Genomic DNA, 22,215 nt, shown 5'->3' with positions numbered 1-22,215 from the left:
ATACTTGTGTATAAATGTTCATTACTAACTTTTCTATAAACATGAATTGATTATAACTGCAGTTCAATGACAGCACAAAACAGCCTAGTTTAACGTCTGCGATTATATAAAATAAATAAATAAATGCAACATTCAGTTGAATTTAAGCCCCCCTGATTTTTTTGCCCCTGTTTATTTTTTCCCCAATTTCCATTTGACGGATTGAAGATTTTTTTCAGCACATTTCTAAACATAATAGTTTTAATAACTCATTTCTAATAACTAATTTATTTTATCTTTGCCATGATGACAGTACATAATATTTGACTAGATATTTTTCAAGACACTTCTATACAGCTTAAAGTGCCATTTAAAGGCTTGACTAGGTTGATTTATTTTACCTTTGCCATGATGACAGTAAATACTAATTTACTAGATATTTTTAAGACACTTCTATACACTATACACTAGTTTAATTAGGGTAACTAGGCAGGTTAGGGTAATCAGGCAAGTTACTGTATAACAATGGTTTGTTCTGTAGACTATTGAAAAAAAATGCTGAAAGGGGCTAATAATTTTGTCCTTAAAATGCTTTTAAAAAAATTAAAAACTGCTTTTATTCTAGCCAAAATAAAACAAATAAGACTTTCGCCAGAAGAAAAAATATTATCAGACATAATGTGAAAATTTCTTTTGGGAACTATTTAAAATGAAAAAAATAAATAATAATTCTAAGGGGGGCTAATAATTCTGACTTTAAATGTATATTAACACATACAGACCCTTACAGCCTCAGATGTTTTTCTGTAATTAAAATCAAGTAAAGATCATGTTCCATGAAGAAATTTGGTAAATTTCTTACTCCTGCCGAACATATATCAACTCGTAAGTTTTGATTTTTAACATGCATTTCTACGAACTTAATTTGGACAGCTTCTGTATGAAGGCAATTTTCTCAATATTTAGATATTTTTTCAACCCTAAGATTCCAGATTTTCAAATTATTATTATTTTTTTTGTAGAATATCATTATGTCATAATAAATCAGACATCACTAGAAAACATATTTAGATTATATATATAAATCTTATATTTCAAAAATGAATGCTTATGACTGGTTTTGTTGTCCAGGGTTGACTGGTTTTGCAGTTCAACACTGGTTTAGTGGGTCATGACCCAAATTGAGCACTTGTGATGAGGATATTGGCAACAGAGAAAAACCATAAAATGCTGGATAGCAGAATAAACAGACTTATCAACATTGCAGGGAGGGCTAAAAGCCTTATCTTTTGTTGTCGATTTCAAATGCTGTGTGTCCTGCAAAACTCAGTATTTTAGTATGGATTTATCTAGATAGATTTATTTGCTAGGGTTCAGATAAACTATCCACTGGAACTGAGTGTAGATGGAAGCTTGATGCAAAAGGGTGCAGTGCACAAACACGTTTGTGGTTGTTAAAAAGCTTTTTTGTAATATGCATCAGTTTTTCAGCAGGAAAAAAACTGCAAAAAGATTTGAACATTTTTTTTTTTTTTGCTAAAACATTGATGTAGATGCTTTCTCAAGGTTTTATTGTTTTCAGTAGTTAAGATTTTTTAAATTACTTATTGATGATCCACATATATTTTGGTTATTGCCTTCCAAATTTTCATATCATTTTTAATATATAAAGCATCCAACTTGAATTTTATACATGCTTATAATATATATATATATATATATATATATATATATATATATATATATATATATATATATATATATATATATATATATATATATATATATATATATATAGTATTTCGTCTTTTGTTGAAAGTCATCTTTATTTAGGCTAGAATAAAAGCAGTTTTTAATTTTCAAAATACCATTTTAAGGACAAAATTATTAGCCCCTTTAAGTTTTATATTTTTTTTAAGTTTTCAGAACAAACCATCGTTATACAATAACTTGCCTAATTACCCTAACCTGCCTAGTTACCCTAATTAACCTAGTTAAGCCTTTAAATGTCACTTTAAGCTGTATAGAAGTGTCTTGAAAATATCTAGTCAAATATTATGTACTGTCATCATGGCAAAAATAAAATAAATCCGTTATTAGAAATGAGTTATTAAAACTATTATGATTACAAATGTGTTGAAAAAAAATATATATGAAGATATCAAATGCAAAAACCTGTAAGTGTCATCTGAAGTTTTCTTCTAAAATGAGCATTTTTCTGAGACTCCTATTATTTAAGTTGACTTTATCAAATTTAAGGCAATAAAAAATAACTTATTAATTGGCATACAAAAAGGGAAATAACTTAGTAGCCTGAGAAAAATGCTAATTTTAGGAGAAAAATTCATATAGCACTTAGAGGTTTTCGAACTTTTCATATATATATACTGTATATATTTATATATAATAAAAAAAAATACTGGTTGCCTTAAATTTTTAAGCTGAATCAAATGAACCGTATGAGTTCATTGAACTTATTTTTATTATGTTAACCTGACTAATCATGTGACTTATAAAATTAAGTTAGATCATGATTAACTTTATTAAGTTACAATGATATGTATATATATATATATATATATATATATATATATATATATATATATATATATATATATATATATATATATATATATATATATAATGTATGCAATGACAACACTGATATAAACATTTATGCCAAACAGAGTAAGTGTAAATGTTATGTAATATATAATATAATATGATATAATGTAATGTAATGTAATGTAATATAATATAATATAGTATAATATAATATAATATATTGTAATGTAATGTAATGTAATATAATGTAATGTAATATAATATAATATAATATAGTATAATATAATATAATGTAATGTAATGTAATGTAATGTAATGTAATATAATATAATATAATATAATATAATATAATATAATATAATATTTGATTTGACATATTTTGAGAATTATTCTGTTACTTTTGTTAGATCCACTTAATGGGTCCATAATAATAATAAGAAAAAAATACTGTCTTAGACTGTATATAATTCTTTATCAGGAACTGGTAGAACTTTTTCCTGTTGAAGGTAAATTACTGGAAAGTCAACTTGTAAAGCATCCCACAAGCAAACACTGAGGCTGAGTTAGTAGTTTTAGTGAGGATTCGGATGTTTGCGAAACCACACCTTTTGACAAACAGAGGCAGTGCTTACCTTCCTGCATTGGGATCATTTTTCAGAGGACAGAGGGTCAGATGGCAGCAATTATCACACCCCCACTCAATCCTGACATCAGCGCTGAGGGTCGGTCAGTGGTGGGCGACAGCACAGACTATACGAGGGCTGGAGCCACCATCACTCTTTCTTATGGCATATTAGGCCCCTAAGGGCCAGTCTTGCCCATCTAACCTACACACTTTTCTCTGTGTGTGTTTTCTTAAACTTCTGCTAATTATTTGAGTGAAGACACAATGTGACTCTGGGCTTTCAAATCAGTTCCTGAACAGTTCTTAAAATTCTTCATAGGCACAAAAATAATGCATGTTCTGCATGTTTGATTGCATATAATAAAACAGTTCCTGTGCAGGATCTGATTGGTCAAATTGTATTTCCAGCTCTACAAAAATGGACATTATATTGTACAACTGTGGCTGATCGGTGTTACTAATTTAGTCAGCACTGGGACTTTTCAGTGTTTGTATCACTAGCCTGTGTTTGCACATTCCAGACAGACTGTCTCGTAAGAAAAGGGGATTTTGCTGTGAATCTATTTACATTCTTACACCAGAAGGTGGCGGCAAGCTTTTATAAGTGAGTCATTGCATGATTCAGTCAACTGATTTGTTCAGATGCTGATTCATTCAGGAACTAAACGCCACCGATGAATGCTGTTAAGAGAACGTCAACAGTTCATCCTTCTTCAACTTTGAGTGAAAAATTGTAGTTTATATGGAATAAAAGTTCCAGTTTCTAGATCTATTGCTGGAAGTACCCATTTTTTTTAATGTGTTTACTTACCATTTGGAATCGAACTAGCTTCTATTTCAGAACAGGGTCTAAACCAGTGGAATATGAACTACACTGATTAAAAATGCAGGGCTCGAAATTAACTTTTTTACTTGGTAGCACCGGTGCTCCCAACTTCAAATATTTAGGAGCACCAAAAAACATTTAGGAGCACCAAAAAAAATTAAGGAGTACCTACCAAAAATGAATGAGCACCAATGCATATTGTATTTTAAGATTTATTGTATTTTAAAACTATCTAACTAATGCTGAGATGACACTGATATTTGTGTGCAATAATTCCAAAATGAACGTCTAATAATTATAGAATATTAATGATGATGAAAATGACAATATTAGTAACAATGAATTACATTTCTCATCATCATGCTGCCTTGAATGTAGGTTATCTGCTATAAAAAGTTTGTTACTTTATGAAAAATAAATGTATAGTTTGCATTAAACAAAATGAAGCACTGCAGTAAGAAATGCTTATTTTGTACTGCTGTTTATATATGCATGTCAATTTAATAAAAAATAGTTTTGCTACAAAACAAACAAAAGATTATAATAAATAATTCAATTCAATGCTGAAAGCTGCAAACCAGTCATCAGTAAATAAATAGAAAAAATAATATACACCTCAAGAAAGAATAGACAAAAGTAAGTAAAGTCTCACTTCAATCACTCTTTAAAAGTTTTGGTTTCAGTTTGTGTAACTTTAAATGTTTAGTCTGAGCTGATCTTCATTTTTCTGTGTTTGTGGAAAAGCAGGCGAGTCAGCCGACCCAATTTATGAGCAGGCAGAGCAGGATTCTTGCGATGACCACTGGCACAATACCGCTGTTTGTTATGAACCGCAGTTTCAGTGTAAACTTAGTAAAGGCGAGCTTCTTTGGCGATGATATGTACAGTATTAGATTTGACTATTAGCGGACATTTGCGCTGAACACGCAGTGAATGCAACGCATCGAGATTCGGGCACCTTCTCCAAAAACACGTACTCGATTCATCTCAGCTGGCGGATCAATATTCACCACGTGTCATGATCGCTCTCATCTGCGCCTCAACTTTAGGTGGGGTTTGCAAACCTGTGTGCTTTAAGTTTTCATTTATCAGCCGTTTGCATTTGCCGTGGTCATAAAAGCTCCTTCACTGTCACCTGACAGCGGAATACCTTGAGTGATTGACAGCTAATATGAACCAATATAGCGGCAGGGAAGAGCGATTCAGCACATTTTTAGAAAAAATCAAAACAGGTCGCACTACAACCATTACATGCAGTCGCATTAATGCTCCCAAATATATTACGGGGTCGCATAGATTAATTTTCGGGTGCATTTGCGACCAAAATGGTCGCAGTTTCGAGCCCTGATATGTGTTCTGTTTGGCTGAATGCATGGCATGTGAAACACCAGTAGACCATACCTGGGATGCAAGTTTGTTATTTCTAATGTGAGAATACATGACAGTATGCGCGCACAAGCGAAGCAACGAGCTTGTGGCTTTCTGGGTGAGAGTTGTGCGCACCTTTCAATGCAATGTAAACAAAAGATATGTTAAACGAATTATTATTCAAATTATTATGCATGCATGAACGCACATGGTAACAACAGTTAGTCTAAATAGCTACTTACCCAATATAAACCTTGAATATACATTAGACGTGATAACCGTGAAACTATGATTATTCTTTAGACTATATAAATCGTACAACCAAAACCTATAATTGTTGCATCCCTAATTGTTATGCAGTTCAAAATATAACATATGAATGTGTCTGAATGTTGAAGAAGCCTACATCAGCTCTGCGTGGCTTTTGCTGCGCTCTGAAATTTGAATGTTTGTTAAAAAAAAGTTTTGTATAATGCACTGATGTTACATCGTATTTTAAATTACATTATATTCACATTTTAATGGAGAAAAAGCCACTGTGGGTGTAAGGAGGACATATACAGCATTTGGGCTCTTATATGCAGTTGTGTTATCACTTTTATAGCATTTACATTTACATTGAGTCATTTAGCAGACGCTTTTATCCAAAGCGACTTACAAATGAGGACAAGGAAGCAATTTACACAACTATAAGAGCAACAATGAATACGTGCTTTAGGCAAGATTCAGGTATATGTAAAGTGTAAGAAGCAAAATGTTAGTAATTTTTTTTTTTGTAAAACAGTTAGCGGTAGAACCAGAGAGGCAATTGCAGATTAGGAAGGGAAGTAGAGACTAAATAGTTGTGTTTTAAGTCGTTTCTTGAAGACAGTGAGTAACTCTGCCGTTCTGATGCAGTTAGGGAGTTCATTCCACCAACTGAGCAGATTGAATGCGAGAGTTCGGGAAAGAGTTTTCTTCCCTCTTTGGGATGGAACCACGAAGCGACGTTCATTCACAGAACGCAAGTTTCTGGAGGGCACATACATGTGCACAAGTGAGAGCAGATAAGAAGGAGCAAATCCAGAGGTCGCTTTGTAAGCAAACATCAGAGCTTTGAATTTGATGTGAGCAGCAACTGGCAGCCAGTGCAAACGGATGAGCAGCGGAGTGACATGTGCTCTTTTAGGTTCATTAAATAGCACTCGTGCTGCTGCGTTCTGAAGCAGCTGAAGAGGTTTGATAGAGTTAGCTGGAAGCCCGGCAAGTAGATAGTTGCAATAGTCCAATCTGGAGAGAACAAGAGCTTGAACAAGGAGTTGAGCTGCATGTTCAGATAGGAAGGGTCGGATCTTTCTGATGTTATAGAGTGCGAATCTGCAAGATCAAGCAGTTCTAGAGATGTGGTCAGAGAAGATTAGTCGGTCATCAGTCGTTACTCCAAGGCTTTTCACCGTTTTGGATGCAGTAATGGTTGCCCCATCCATCTGGATTGAAAAGTTATGATATAGAGTCAGGTTGGAAGAAACTTCAAGCATTTCCGTTTTCGTGAGGTTCAGCTGAAGATGATGATCTTTCATCCAGTGTGAAATATCTGACAGGCAGGCTGAGATGCGAGCCGGAACCGAGGGATCATCAGGATGAAAAGAGAGGTATAGCTGGGTATCATCAGCACAGCAGTGGTAGGAGAATCCATGTTTCTGGATGACTGATCCTAAAGATGTCGTGTAGATGGAGAAGAGAAGTGGCCCAAGAACAGAGCCCAGTGGTACCCCTGTGTTTAGATGCTGTAGGTTGGACACCTCTCCCCTCCAAGACACCCTGAATGACCTGTTAGAGATGTAAGATCTGAACCACTGAATAACAGTGCCTGCAACGCCCAGTGACTCAAGCGTAGATAGCAGGGTCTGGTGGTTTACAGTGTCAAAAGCAGCTGACAAATCCAGCAAGATGAGGACTGATGATTTAGAGTCTGCTTTAGCCAGTCTGAGATCCTCCACGACCGAGAGCAGGGCAGTCTCAGTTGAGTGGCCTTTCTTAAAGCCAGATTGCTTGTTGTCCATGAGGTTGTTTTGAGTAAGAAAGTCCAGGACTTGATTGAACACGACTTTCTCCAGAATGTTGGCCATGAACGGAAGCAGGGATACCGGTCTGTAGTTTTCAAGTAGCGTTTGATCCAGTTTGGGTTTCTTTAGCAGTGGGGTTACCCTAGCCTGTTTAAAGTGAAGTGGGGAAAAAAACAGTAAAGAGATGAGTTAATTATGTGAGTCAGTGTTGGTATGACTGCAGGAGAAATGGCTTGCAAGAGATGAGAGGGAAAGGGATCAATCGGACAGGTGGTTGCATGGCTAAAAAGCATGAGTTTGGTCATCTCAAACTCAGAGAGCTGAGAAAAAAAGGTGAGTGTAAAAGTCATAGTAAGTCATATCTCTGGCCCTTCGTTTGGGATGCTTTTCATGAACTGGCCCCCATGACAAACTAATTGAATAGCCCTGGTTTAGGCTATAAGACTGTGATTATCAATTAAATATCTTTTCAGCATCATGATAAAATGCGTTTCAGTGTATTAAATTCCCTCTGTAAAATGGCTGTATAGAGAGATAAATCTACTTTATTCTACTGGTCTCTCATTACAATTGTGATTGTCTTGACGTGAATACAAACATAGTTATTCTTCTATTGATAGAAGATCAATATATGTTTTTTTTTTTAGTAGTGCTCTTATCCATGACTGAATAAACCAATTCGCATTCACCGAAGTTGCTCTATAGAAAACAATCTCAAACCACTTCCTTCAGATAGTTTTGTTCTGCGGTTCGCTCCCGTGTCTGCGTGACTGTTAATAGTCTTCTGATGCTGTGTGATTCATAGTGTGATGGACAGAGTGAAATTAAAGTCACCGCTGTTTATCATTAAAAAATTCCATCCACTGAAGTTTTCAAATTTTAGTATCGTTATATTAGTAATATTAGTTCCTTTGCAACACACGTGAGAAGCAGTATTGGTAACACTTAATTTGACAGTTTTCTTGTCACGCATGGTCCATGTACTGTAACTACTATTACCCTCTTATTAGCCTTCATCTTAGTCCCTAATTTATCAGGGGTCACCACAGTGGAATGAACCGGCAATTACTATATATAATAATACTATACTTTATTAATAACAATCAATTCTATAATTATGCATATTGTCCCAACAAAAAAAAAGTATCAAGTTAACATAATAAATATAAGTGGATTGACCTTTTGTTTACATGTTTAAATTCAGTGTGTTTACAATTTGAATCTATACATTTAAGTACTGAGTATTAATAATTAACTACATGTATAATGTAAAAAAATAAATAAATTGGGTTCCACACAATCGATATGTGTTGGGACAACATGAAGGAACAAAATTAGCATGTTAGTTTTTACTCATTTGAGTGGATTGAACATAAAACAATTAAGCTGTCCCCCAAAATACTCAAAAATGTATATATTTAATATATTTTAAATAAGCAGTTTGAACATCAGCAGGCGTAATTTTTTTTTGAGTGTAGCCATTTAGTAAGTACAGTACACTACAAAAAATACATTTGCATATTTAAAATGAGCTGAAACAACACAATTCTTGATTTCTGGGTGGTGACAACTTAATTGTTTAATGTTCAATCCACTTAATTTAGTAAAAACTAACATGCTAATTTAATTCCTTCATGTTGTGCCTACACAAATCGATTGTGTGGAACCTATATTTTTGACATTGTATATGTAGTTAATTATTAATACTCAGTACTAATGTATAGATTCAAATTGTAAATGTTTTTTTTTTTTATTGTCAATGACATTAAAGAAGTCAATTCTGAATGTAAACGTGTAAACACAAGAATTAGGGTTGAAGAATAAGAATTTAAACCCAATGTTGGGGAAAGTTACTTTTTAAAGTAATGCATTACAATATTGAGTTACTCCCCCCAATAAAGTAATTGCGTTACATACTTTCAACATAGGTTCATTCTGAAAACGCAGCCCCTATATAAATTTCTGGAGATCACAACTGATGTTTCCAGAAGTATGTATGGCTGCATTTCGTTTTTGAAAACAAACGATATAGGGTGGTATGATGTCGTTCATTTTCACGCTTACCAGCTGACTGCTTACCTCTGTACGGACTCTGTATTTCCGTTTGTTACCAGTTAGTCCAGTTAGTTAAAATGTAAAAACGTGGTAAAAATCAGGCGAGGGCTTTTCTTTTTCTGGATTGCTTTTTAAAACTGTTGGTTAAGTTTAGGGGAAGTCGGTGGGCGGGTCAATTAGTGCTTTTGAAAACAATATGCAAAAAACATAGCTCCTGGGATGTATTTGGTGCTCTCCAGAAATGTATATAGTGGTACGTTTTTGGAATGAGCCTGGTATACTTTTTATAGTAAGTATTGCACTGATCTCTTTTAGAACTTTAATAGAGGAGTTATGCAATTAACAGTGCACTGTTTAACCTACACCTACAATTACTTTTAAAAAACACATCAAAAATAATATTTTAGGATAATGTTATCTGAGCATTTCCTTACCCCAGAGCTTTACATGTCGTACTGTATATACGGATTATTAAAAGTTTATGTGCAATGTGTTTGCCTCTTTTGTACTATTTGTCTTAAGCAGAATCACTGTACATTGAGACTATAATCCCCTTTTCCTTTTCTTCAAAGCAATTTATTTCATTTAAAAGCAAATTAATTAATCTAAAAAGTAACTCATGTTACACTTTTAAAAAAGTACCTCAAATATTATTACTTATTACTTACTTTACTCGTTACTTAGAAAGTAATATTATTACGTAACTTGTATTACTTGTAATGCGTTAACCCCAACACTGTTTAAACCTGTTCATCATGCACAACTGTAACTTTAATATTAATGTTCAGCAATATTTTTTGTTCTAGATCTTTTTAAATAATATGTATATGTAAGATCTCATATTAAAAAAGCAACTGTTTCTGTTTAAAGGAGAGAAGATTTTTCAACCCATTTCTAACCATAATAGTTTTAATAACTCATTTCTAATAACTGAATTATTTTGTCTTTGTCATGATGACAGTAAACAATATTTGACTAGATATTTTTCAAGACACTTCTATACAGCTTAAAGTGACATTTAAAGGCTTAACTAGATTATTTAGGTTAACCTGGCAGATTAGGGTAATTAGGCAAGTTTTTGTATAATAATGGTTTGTTCTGTAGACTATCGAAAAAATATAGCTTAAAGGGGCAAACAATTTTGACCTTAAAATGGTGTTGAAAAAATTAAAAACTGCTTTTATTCTAGCCGAAATAAAACAAATAATACTTTCTCCACAAGAAAAAATAATGTTAGACATAATAAAAAATTATGTGAAAAATTTCTTGCTTTATTAAACATAATTTGGGAAATATTTAAAAAAAAAAATTCAAAGTGGGCCTAATAATTCTGACTTCAACTGTGTATATATATATATATATATATATATATATATATATATATATATATATATATATATATATATATATATATATATATATATATATATATATATATATATATATATACAAAATCAAACTCACCAAACGTCCTGAGTCAATAACTAAATCTGAATCTTCGGGACAAAGAGCACATTTGATTGGCTGGATGAGTGGAGCACACAGAGTAAGCCCAGCCCACCCCTGACCTTTGGCTATATGCTTTAATCTGATCAAGGGTCAAGGAGGGTTCAGGCCAATTGTAATGACTTCCTCCTAATAAAAGTTTGATATACGTGGTGTTTACAAGCACAGCCACCATGTCACGATTTAAGCACTAAATCCTGTCAGGCGTGATAGGTACAGATTTAAAGAGATGACAGCAGTGTGTACTTCTGCTTCTAATCAGTGATACTGGAATCAGTGAGGCATGCTATGATGGCGATAGCGTGATACTGTACTTACCTTTTCCCCCCTAGTATCATATTGTAAGAGTTCTGTTAAAAGAATAATACTTACTACATGTTGTTAAGGGGTTTGATCTTCTTGTACCCAATGCTTTGATGAGTCTTGTACCCACACACATGATATTAAATTGAATAGAAGGTCAATTAGGTATACCTAGACATATTTTGTAACATAAACATACACTTCTTTAGTGGCCTTTTTAGTAATTGTGTGTTGTGAGTTACAAAAGTAAGAGTTGGGTGTAATGCCTTCCACAGTAAGACGTTACTGTATTCTTATTACATTCTTGAGGAATGCAGTAATGTAACGAGTTACATTTTAAATTTGTGTAATTTGATTGCAGTAACTAAAGTCAGTGTAATTTCGCTACTTACGTTACATATATGGGTTTTGGAAGAAAAGATGCTTCTTTTAAATCCTGTTTTCCGTTGCACCGTCAGGTTAATAAGCATGTGCTTTTAAAAAAATGCAGTCCATGTTCAGTCTCTAAAGAACTGTGAACTGCTTTTAACTCGACCAGCAACTAGTTTATGCACTTGAACAGAAAGCATTCTACGACAATACTCATCAACAAGGAGGACACCGGCTCCAAAAACATGGAGGTCCAATTCAGCCATAACAGGCTACGTTGGATTTTTGTGCAGGATTGGGAGTGAACTGAATGTGAAGAAAGGCATAGCTGCTTACGGGGCCATTTACATATCACGTCTTTTGCGCGCACTCCATTTCCAATGGAGGTGTGCGATTTGCGCACACATCTTCAGAGCGCACATTGCACACGCTCGCATTTTCCAGGCTCACCAGTTGAAAACCATCATGAACTGACCAAGACAAGAACTGACCTATTATTTTGATGTTAACTGTTTATTGGCATTTATAAAGTATGATCTTATTTTACATCCCTAACCCAAATACCTAAACCCAAAAACTACAATAATAACCATTAATAAACAGCTAATTAGTAGTTTATTAAGCAAAAAGTCTTAGTTAATATTGTTAATAGCATGAACTGAGCATTAAAATACAATATGACCATTAAAATTATTCACACTTTTACTAACCCTCAAGTAGATTATTATTTTCTGTTGACACAAAGGAAGATATTTTGAAGACTGTTGGAAATTGACATCCATAGTATAGGGAATATACTGTGAACGACAAAGGCTATTGATTTCTAACGGTTCTTCATAATTTCTACATTTGTAATCTAGAGAAAAGCTCAAGAAGGTTTAGAATAGGCGGAGGGTTAGTAAATAGAGGCTAATGTTTCATGTTTGGGTGAACTATTCCTTTTTTTGTAAATTCTAGAGAACACTTAAAATACATTTCTGCGAAGTGTTTTTTTTTTAAAGTAACTTACTTTTAATAAACTTTCTTATTTTTGATTTAAGGAAGTACGCAAAAAGCATTTTGAATAAACTTCTTCCTCATTTTTTAGGGGAAACTATGTATACCAAGGTTTTTTTTATTGTAATGAATATACAAGTTTTGGTTATACAAACTTTGGTCATTTTTATTTAGTTTACCAACAAACATCAGTAAATAGCACTATTCCACCTACCCTGCTTTACTGAGGTGAAGTTGGTTTTAAATAAAGTTTTTTTACTGCGAATGACATGATTTAGTGAGTTGTCTACTGTCATCTTTAAGGTGCTCGTTCGTGATTTCAGGAGGCGTGGCTTTAGACAGCAGGGGATGGACTGTGTATTTTAAATGATATTATGAGTATGGTTAGCATTTCAATTGTATCTGCATGCAGCCTTTAACTACTACCTTACTAATGATTAATAAACAGCAACCTAATAAACAGCTAGTTAGTAGTTTGTTGCACTAAAAGTCTTACATTGTAAAATAACATCGTACTGCCTTAAATTAAATTTTCTAGTCATCTCAAATTAAATTAGTCAAACAGACTAAAAATATTAAGTTAAACCTTATATAACAAAAATAAGTTGTCGAAAACCAGATTAACTTATTAAAATAAAATTAAAATTAATTAAAGTAAAATAAAAACGTTTGTAGTCATGAATTTTTTAAATGCGTTTCACACAATTCCTTCATGTTTTCCCAACACAAGTTAAGTTAACTTAATCATTTAAAAAATGTAAGTTCATTGTACGTAAAACAATTATTTTCCCCGCCAAAATGTAATCGTGTTGATTATTTTAGCTTATTTTAAGTAGTTTAAACAAGCAGCAAAACATTTTAAGTGCATGTCACAGTTTTGTACATTTAAAATAAATGATGACCCTTTCCTTTCATGTCATACCAAGAATAAAAAAATGTTTTATTGGGTTGAAATTAGTAAAGCATACATTTTTGGTAAAAAAAATCTGGGATTTTTGGAGACAATATTAAGGAAGCACTTATTTAAACTCATAAAAACACTACTTATTTAAATGATCTGAAACAACACATTTCTTAAGAGTTTGTTTTTGGGACAACTTAATTGTTTTATGTTCGTCTACTTAAATTTGTAATGTTAACTCAATCTATGTGTTGGGAACAACATGAACACTTAAAAAAATATTCAGATGATTCCTTGAATTTTTTCTGAATTCTAAATTTTTTTAAGTTAATTGGTTGTAAACAATTTGTTTATGCTGAATTTAAACAAATAAATTAAGTTGAACATTACTAAATTTAATTTGTTTAAATTCAACACAAATAAATAGTTTGCTGCAATTTTGCAGACAACATTTTTTTCAGTGAATGAAGTGTATGGAAGCCTGCATTTTCTACACTATAAAAAATGCTGGGTTCCACAGAAATACTTCATGTTGTCCCAAACAAAAATTAAGTTAAGCAAGTTGTAATCAACTTAACAAAACAAGTTTTTTTTTTTTTTTTTAATGTAATTGGATTAAACATAAAACAATTATGTTGTCCTTAAAACCTTAAGAATTGTGTATCAACTAATTTTAAATAATTAGTTTGAACAAGCCTTTTGAGTGTTTAATTCTGTGCTCTCTAAACATTTTGTCTCCAGATTGAATTTTTTTAGCAAAAAAGTACGCTTTACTAATTTCAACCTAATAAAACATTTTAATTTTAAATACGTAGCTTGAACAAACAGCAATTTTTTGAGTGTGTAGGGAGAGTAAATCTCTACATTCTCCAATAGGTGGCGACAACTATTGCAACTAACAGAGAAACAAATCCACAAGCCATTAGATGTGGTTCAAACAGCAAGACTATATACTCTTGAGCTGACCATGATGTCTTCCAGTCACAGCTATATCACTGATGCTTTTTCAGTGTCGTGCACATGTGCACACACACACACACACACACACACACACACACACACACACTCCACAGCTGGGGATAAAACACTGTTATTCTCCAGTTCCGCTGTTTGAGAAACAATACGGTGCTCCGCATATGTGTGAGAATGTGGAGGCTAGACGTGTATCAACAACTCCAGCTGGAAGGAACAAGTGAATGAGACGGAAAGGGAGAGAGAAACAAAGAGTGAGAGAGAGAGGAAGAGGTCATCTGTTTCCTCTCTCTGTTACACACCTGTAGAGAACAAACACTCAGTTTCTCTGTCCTATGGGAAAAGAGCAGAAGAAACTTTCCATGTGCTTAAAAGTTCAGTTCCATTCACATCGTAATTTAGCTTTCATTAGCAAAAAAAACTTCCTGTGATGTTTTACATTGCAGGATAATGGAGCAGACAACATAGTATTGTTGATATCAGCGAACGCAGGGAGATGAGTGGAGAAAAGGAGGGAAGGTGGAAATGCATCGCTTCCTGATGTGTTTATACTTCTCACACACTTTTCTTCCTGCCCTGGCTGTATTTAGACTTCCTCTTTCACTAGGGCTATTTTGAGGGCTGTTGTTGTCCTGCCAATATGTGCACATCGACATGTTTATGAGCCAAGATGAAGACGATACAAAGACGACAATATTATAAAAGTCATATTGTCTGAGATTTCCAAATAAAACGGAGAGCAGTTATTGAAAAATTGATTTGAAAACAAGTTGTGGGTACTCAGAATATATACAATCTTTTATGCAGATGAAGTGAGAATTTTTAGCCCTCCTGATTTATTAGCCCCTGTATATATATATATATATTTCTTAATTTCTATTTGAGAAGATTTTTTAACACATTTTTAAACATAATATCTTTAATAACTCCTTTCTAAAAACTTATTTATTTTATCTTTGCCTTGATGCAAGAACAAAAGTTAGAATTATTAGTCCCCCTGTTTAATTTTTTTCTTCAATTTCTGTTTAACGGAGAGAAGTTTTTTCAACACATTTCTAAACGTAACAGTTTTAATAACTCATTTCTAATGACTGATTTATTTTATTATTGCGATGGCAGTAAATTATATTTTACTTTATTTTTCACAACACTTCTATACTGCTTAAAGTGACATTTAAAGGCTTAACTCGGTTAATTAACTAGGCAGTCTAGGGTAATTAGGCAAGGTGTTTTATTACAATGGTTTGTTCTGTGGACTATTGAATTTTTTTTTTAATATTTAAAAAATTAAAACTGCTTTTATTCTAGCCGAAATAAAACAAATAAGACTTTTTCCTGAAGAAAAAATATTATCAGACATACTGTGAAAATGTCTTCGCTCTGATAAACATCAATTAGGAAATATTTAAAAAAGAAAAACAAATTCAAAGGGGGGCTAATAATTCTGACTTCAATGTATATATAAATATAAATATAACTATATATATATATATATATATATATATATATATATATATATATATATATATATATATATATATATATATATATATATATATATATATTTTAGCGCTGTCAAAATTTTCTTTATTGACACTGGGCTGACCCAATCACAATCTTCCATGTTGGGATCTGTGTAACGTAGGTGTGTATTTGTCAAAATAGCCGAGAGTCCTGCCTGTTTCTTTCACGCGGGTTCGCGCCGCGGGAGAGCAGGCTTTTGCGTCTGCACTCTGCAGTGGGGCACAGATCAATATATTCCTGTCTATTCTATTTAGTTACCTATCTGTCCATATACATATACTTTTTAAAACTTTTGATCTGCAACACGGCCGCGGCAACTTTCTCCCATAATGCTGTTTCCTTAACCTGCAAGTCTTTATTTTACAAATAATAGAAAATGTCTGCTTCTCACGCTCTATGAAGGGTGTCATTCATGTATTTTAAGATGCACTCGGTCAGAAGACAAGCGCAGGAGATATCATGACATAGTGTTTTTGATCGTCAGCATGATGTAGGCTTATAGTGACAATAATATTTATACAATATGGTTAATATAATGATATTTATACATGATCAAACTAGTGTGCAACTTAAGCAACTTTTTTTACATTTAGTTTTGTAGTTATATATATATACATATAACTATATAGCGTGTTTTTTTTTGGCTTGCGTGTTAACAGATTACAGGTTTTATACTGCACGTAGATGCAGGGCGTCAGAGCCAGGCGTTAGCATCAATGAAGCAGCAGTGCTGCCATAGTTTGGGCGCTGGGTCTATTTTTGATTTGTGATTAAGGTAATTGGTGTAATTTCTAATGGGGGCGATGCAGTGGCGCAGTAGGTAGTGCTGTCGCCTCACAGCAAGAAGGTCGCTGGTTCGAACTTTGGCTCATTTGGCATTTCTGTGAGGAGTTTGCATGTTCTCCCTGCGTTCGCGTGGGTTTCCTCCGGGTGCTCCGGTTCCCTCCCACAGTCCAAAGACATGCTACAGGTGAATTGGGTCGGCTAAATTGTCCGAAGTGTATGAGTGTGACAGGCCGGCAGGAAGGAATCATATGGAACTTGTTTCAAAAAGAGCTGACCCCTGCAATCATACGGGATTAAGGCCAAAGAAAAAGAAGAAGAAGAAGGTGTACTTTGTAAAGCTAAAAGTACCTTTGTACATGTAAAAGTTTTTATCAGGTATTCCTAAAAGTAAAAACAGCAGATTATTGTTGTTTGTTTGGCATGTGCATGTGTTGCAGTTTGCATGTGTGTTCCGTTCGTTTTTAGTGTATAAAAATGGTTTTATATCTGGCAGGTCAAAAGTAACTCAAAGCACAAACGTTATACCCTGAATGTGTACAGCTTTCATGAAATTGAAAATTGTTGGGGTCATTTTAGAAAGTCACTAAACTTCAAGTAAAAAAAAAAAAAAAGTTTTTCTTTTTTTCTTGTAAACATGGTGTTTGGTTCATTTTTGACCCACAAGCCAACACGATGGTTAACCAGATGGCTGTACATTAATCTAAAATTGGTGTTTAGGAGAGAGAAAGATACATACACTGGGTAGTTGTTTTTTTCGCCCTTGGTCTGACTGTCTTTTCCACAGAGGACATTCTCATTACGTGACAAGACAATGTCTTCCTGTGATTCTCACTCTTGATCCATACTATCTCTTTTCCTGTTTATCAGACTGAGTCTGAACTAACATTTAGTCATCCGCAACCTTCTGGCATCTTTTAGTATCAGTACTCAATCTAATGTTGAACATTATAAGTCTGTGACCAAAAAACAAACAAACAAAAAACCTCACTGTTCATTACACAGAGGACTGAAATCTCTGTAACATTTGTGCACGTTAATGTGATGTTGGGATGTTCAAAGTGGCCAATGTTCACTGCTCCAGTAGTCCCAATTAAGATGTATTTGCAAAACAAACATTGCATACTTTAAAAAAATTAAGTTTCCAAGTAAATTTGACTAAAATATACAAAAACATGTATGCTCCATGAATTGAATCGTTCTTGGGGACAAATAACTTCCTAACTAAACTAAACTAAATTGAAAACAGAATAGTTGTGTTAAAAATGTAATCAATCAAATAGTATGTTTTTGTTTTGATACATTGGCTGGTTTAGACTTGCTGTTAATAATAAATATCACACTATGTCAAGTCTTAATGATTGAACCATTGAATAATTCAAATGAATTGTTCCAAATGACTAATTCATTTAGAAAAGAAGCAAGAGACTGTCTTCAGGTATGAATCATTGAATCATTTAGCTCACAAAAGTGTTGCTCTGAGATGGACAAATGTTCTGCTCCACCTTTGTTTTGTAGAAGGATTTTCATTGGAAAAACCAGTCAATATTAACGTTTGTACATAACATGTTCAAAATTTAGAATTTTTTGAATTTGTGAATTTAGGAACAACTTTCTTGCATCCATTTTACATTTAAAATGATTAATTTTCTTCGTTAACTTCAATTATAAAGCACAACCCAGGCTCATTCTGAAAACGTACCCCAATATTCTGAGGAGCGGCAAATATGCCCCTGGAGGTACTTTTTTTGTGAATCCACCAGAGGCCGCTATTGTGTATGCTTTTTAAGATCTCAAATTGATCCCGCGAGTGCCATTCCCGTCTGCTGTTCTCATGTAAATCCAACAGAGGCTGCTGTCAACTGACTGATTGTGTGATTGACTGACCCATCCTTTTCCTTCCCTAAACTCAACTGATATTGTTCTCAAAAGCACAAATTGACCCATAGTTCAGTTTCCGCGTAGTTCATTATTTCCAATGGAGATATTTCCAATTTCGGCAGCATAGTGGCACAGTAGATAGTGCTGTTGTCTCACAGCTAAAAGGTCGCTTGTTTTAGCCACGGCTGGATCAGTTGGCGTTTCTGTGTGTAGTTTGCATGTTCTCCCTGTGTTTGCGTGGGTTTCCTCCGGGTGCTCCGGTTTCCCCCACTGTCCAAAGACTTGCGGTACAGGTGAATTGGGTAGGCTAAATTGTCCGTAGTGTATGGAAGGGCATCCGCTGCTTAAAAATGTGCTGAATAAGTTTGTTCATTCAGATGTGGCGACCCTGGATTAATAAAGAGACTAAGCCGAAAAGAAAATGAATATTTCCAATTTCCAGGCGATCCCAGTTAAAAACATCTTCAAAATGCCACGAGTGCACCGTGAGCAGTGTTGGGCAATAACGTGTTACTTTTGACAGTAATTAATACTGTAAGGCATTACTTTTTAAGTATATTACTCCGTTATGATTACAATATGATGCGTTTGTCTGTTACTGGATAAATTAATTTTGGCTGTCTTATCTTCTTGTTTGTGCACGTCCTCAATCTGGCGCATTGGGTTAAATTAGGCTGTGCAGTCTCCGTGTTCAGTCCAGTACTTCCACTGTATCTGTTCAGCTGAGGGAAAGGAACCAACCCTGTGATGTCAGACACAACAATATTCAAATATAGTGGCGCCCTAGCTTTAAAAACTATATTAAAACATGCCATTTTATTTAAAATGGCTACATTAATCAAGTTTTTTTTTTATATATTTTCATTAAAGTATAAATCACTTCACAAAATAGTAAACTTGACTGACTGCTTTACTTTCACTTTAAACTTTTGGTCTTTCAAGATCTATTCTGCTTTCATCAAAGGAAGTGACAGACTCAATGTAAGTTCACACATTGGTAAATGAGATGACACCCCTCTAATTGTACATTGAACACCTAATGTCAGATTTGAGAGTCGAGTCATACTCTAAACTTTCTATTCTAAAACGTGTGAACTGTTGGGATTGACTGCGGACAGTCTGGACAGATGTTTGTGTTAACCATTTTCTGCATGGTTTCAGGCGATGCATTCTTTATTCTAGAACATTTGCGGCAAGCCCCAGCAAATGAAAGCATGACCCACTTTAAGTGACACTTCTGAAATAATGTATTTTTCAGCCTTTCTCTCTCTTGGTTTGCTCAGTGTTCATCTTTCGACGGAGGGGGCCGCGAGGGCTGTGTGTCCCTTTGCACCCAACAAATGCTCACCCACTAAACAGACACTAATTACTGCCCTACATGTTTGTATGTCTGCAGGATCTTCCGACGACAAAACAAAAAACCACAACAAACATTTTCCACTGTTTTTACAAAAGCTCTGATGTTATTTATAGGGCTGTTTATTAGTCAGCGAGACCGAGAAAGAGAGAGAATGCAGCATAAACTGACAGCATTCGAAAATGATGTACATGTGGAAATAATCTTTTCAGATTCTTGTTTTTCAGTGTCATTTTTAGACTGACAACTTCGTCACTTGCTGGTGTGATATACTGTAGGTTTATTTCCATGCGTTCACACGTGTGACTCTGGGTCACTTACTTATTTTAACATCTCAAGGTTGCTGAGAACTTGTCATCAAACACTTTTGTTTAGAATGCAAAAAAGTGGAAGGAAGCAGGAAGAATGGACAATACTCACACACTGCAACAATAAAGTGGTCAAACTTTACAATAAAGTTCCATTATTTACTGTATTAAAGGAATACACAACCTGACAAAAGTCTTGCCTATCCCATATTTTAGGAACAATAAATAATAACTTGAATTCTAATTGATCATTTGGTATCAGAAGTGGCCTCTAGATTATGCTTATTTTGCTAAAATAAAATATGATCATGCCTTGATTTTTAATTGTTTAATTAGGACAGTAAGGACTGACTTTGCTTAGAGAAAAGTCACAAATAATGTACAGTATAAATTATAACGTCATGCTGCAGTGGAAAAAGAATTAATATTTTGTATGACTCCCATGAGCTTCGAGGACTGCATCCATACATCTCTGCAATGACTCAAATAACTTATTAATAAAGTCATCTGGAATGACAAAGAAAGCCTTCTTGCAGGACTTCCGGAGTTCATCAAGACTCTTTGGATTCATCTTCAATGCCGCCTCCTTCATCTCAATAATATTCATGTCTGGTGACTGGGCTGGCCAGTCCTGGAGCACCTTGACCTTTTTTGCTTTCAGGAACTTTGATGTGGAGGCTGTATGAGAAGGAGCGCTATCTTGCTGAAGAGTTTGCCCTCTCCTTTGGTTTGTAATGTAATGGGCAGCACAAATGTCTTGATACATCAGGCTGTTGATGTTGCCATCCACTCTGCAGATCTCTGGCACGCCTTAATACTGAATGTAACCCCAAACCATGATTCTTCCTTCACCAAACTTGACTGATTTCTGTGAGAGTCTTGGGTCGATGCCGGTTCCAGTAGGTCTTCTGCAGTATTTGTGATGATTGGGATGCAATTCAACAGATGATTAATCTGAAAAATCAACCTTCTGCCACTTTTCCAAATGATCAACTAGAAGTCAAGATGTTATTTGTTGCTCTTACAACTGGGATCAAAGACAAGCCTTTTGTCAGGTAGTGTAATTCACCCGAAAACGAAACTTAGGGCCTACTCCGTAATTTACTCACCCTCAAGCCATTGATGTATGTGACCTTTTTCAATCAGTCTGAGTATTTTCAAATTTCATCCTTGCTTTTCAATGCTGTATAATGGTGTTTGGTATTAAGATATTATTAAGATATTAACAGTTTATTATCACTTATAAAGTATGCTCCTATTTTACATTCATAATTCTATATCTAATCCCTACTACCTTACTAACTAATAATAAGCACCTAATTAGTAGTTTATTGAGCTAAAAGTTTTAGTTAATAATTTGTTAATAGCGTGAACTGTACATAAAAATAAAAGTGTGATCAATAACTCAATTGATTTTGGGAGATTTTTGTTCCTCCATTGAAAATTTGTTCACTCAACTCTCTAATCATTCATGTGAATTAAATGATTTAATTCATTAAATCATCAAAGAAAAAAAGACACCACAAAAAAAGACACAACAATATATTTACATGATGAATAGATTGTTTTTAGCAGCATGAGTTCATAAGCCTCCTTTCCACTGCACACGACACACGACAAGCGACAGACCGGAAGTCATTCATTTCCAATGGGGAGCAGTCCGGGAGCTGCGTGGAGTTCCGATCATCTCCGTATGCGGAAAATTCGGATCTGAATTGAGCTGCGGATCCGTTGAAATATTTTAACTCCTGCGACTAGACCGTATGCGACCGGCTGACCGGATGTGATGTATTCCAGTGTTGTCCAAGCAGGTCCGTGTGCGCGAGATGAGAAATAGGACTTCATTTGGTTA

General features: G+C 34.2%; 1 long non-coding RNA gene across 13 annotated transcripts in view; it reads left to right on the top strand.

Annotated features, from left to right (window-relative positions):
- LOC137487875 (uncharacterized) overlaps nt 1–22,215 on the top strand; it is a 115,352-nt gene that overhangs the window by 2,793 nt on the left and 90,344 nt on the right. The window lies entirely within an intron of this gene.

The sequence above is a fragment of the Danio rerio genome, chromosome 16 (assembly GCF_049306965.1).
Source record: "Danio rerio strain Tuebingen ecotype United States chromosome 16, GRCz12tu, whole genome shotgun sequence".
NCBI classification, from domain to species: domain Eukaryota; kingdom Metazoa; phylum Chordata; class Actinopteri; order Cypriniformes; family Danionidae; genus Danio; species Danio rerio.
This window is presented reverse-complemented; position numbering and strand designations above follow the sequence as displayed.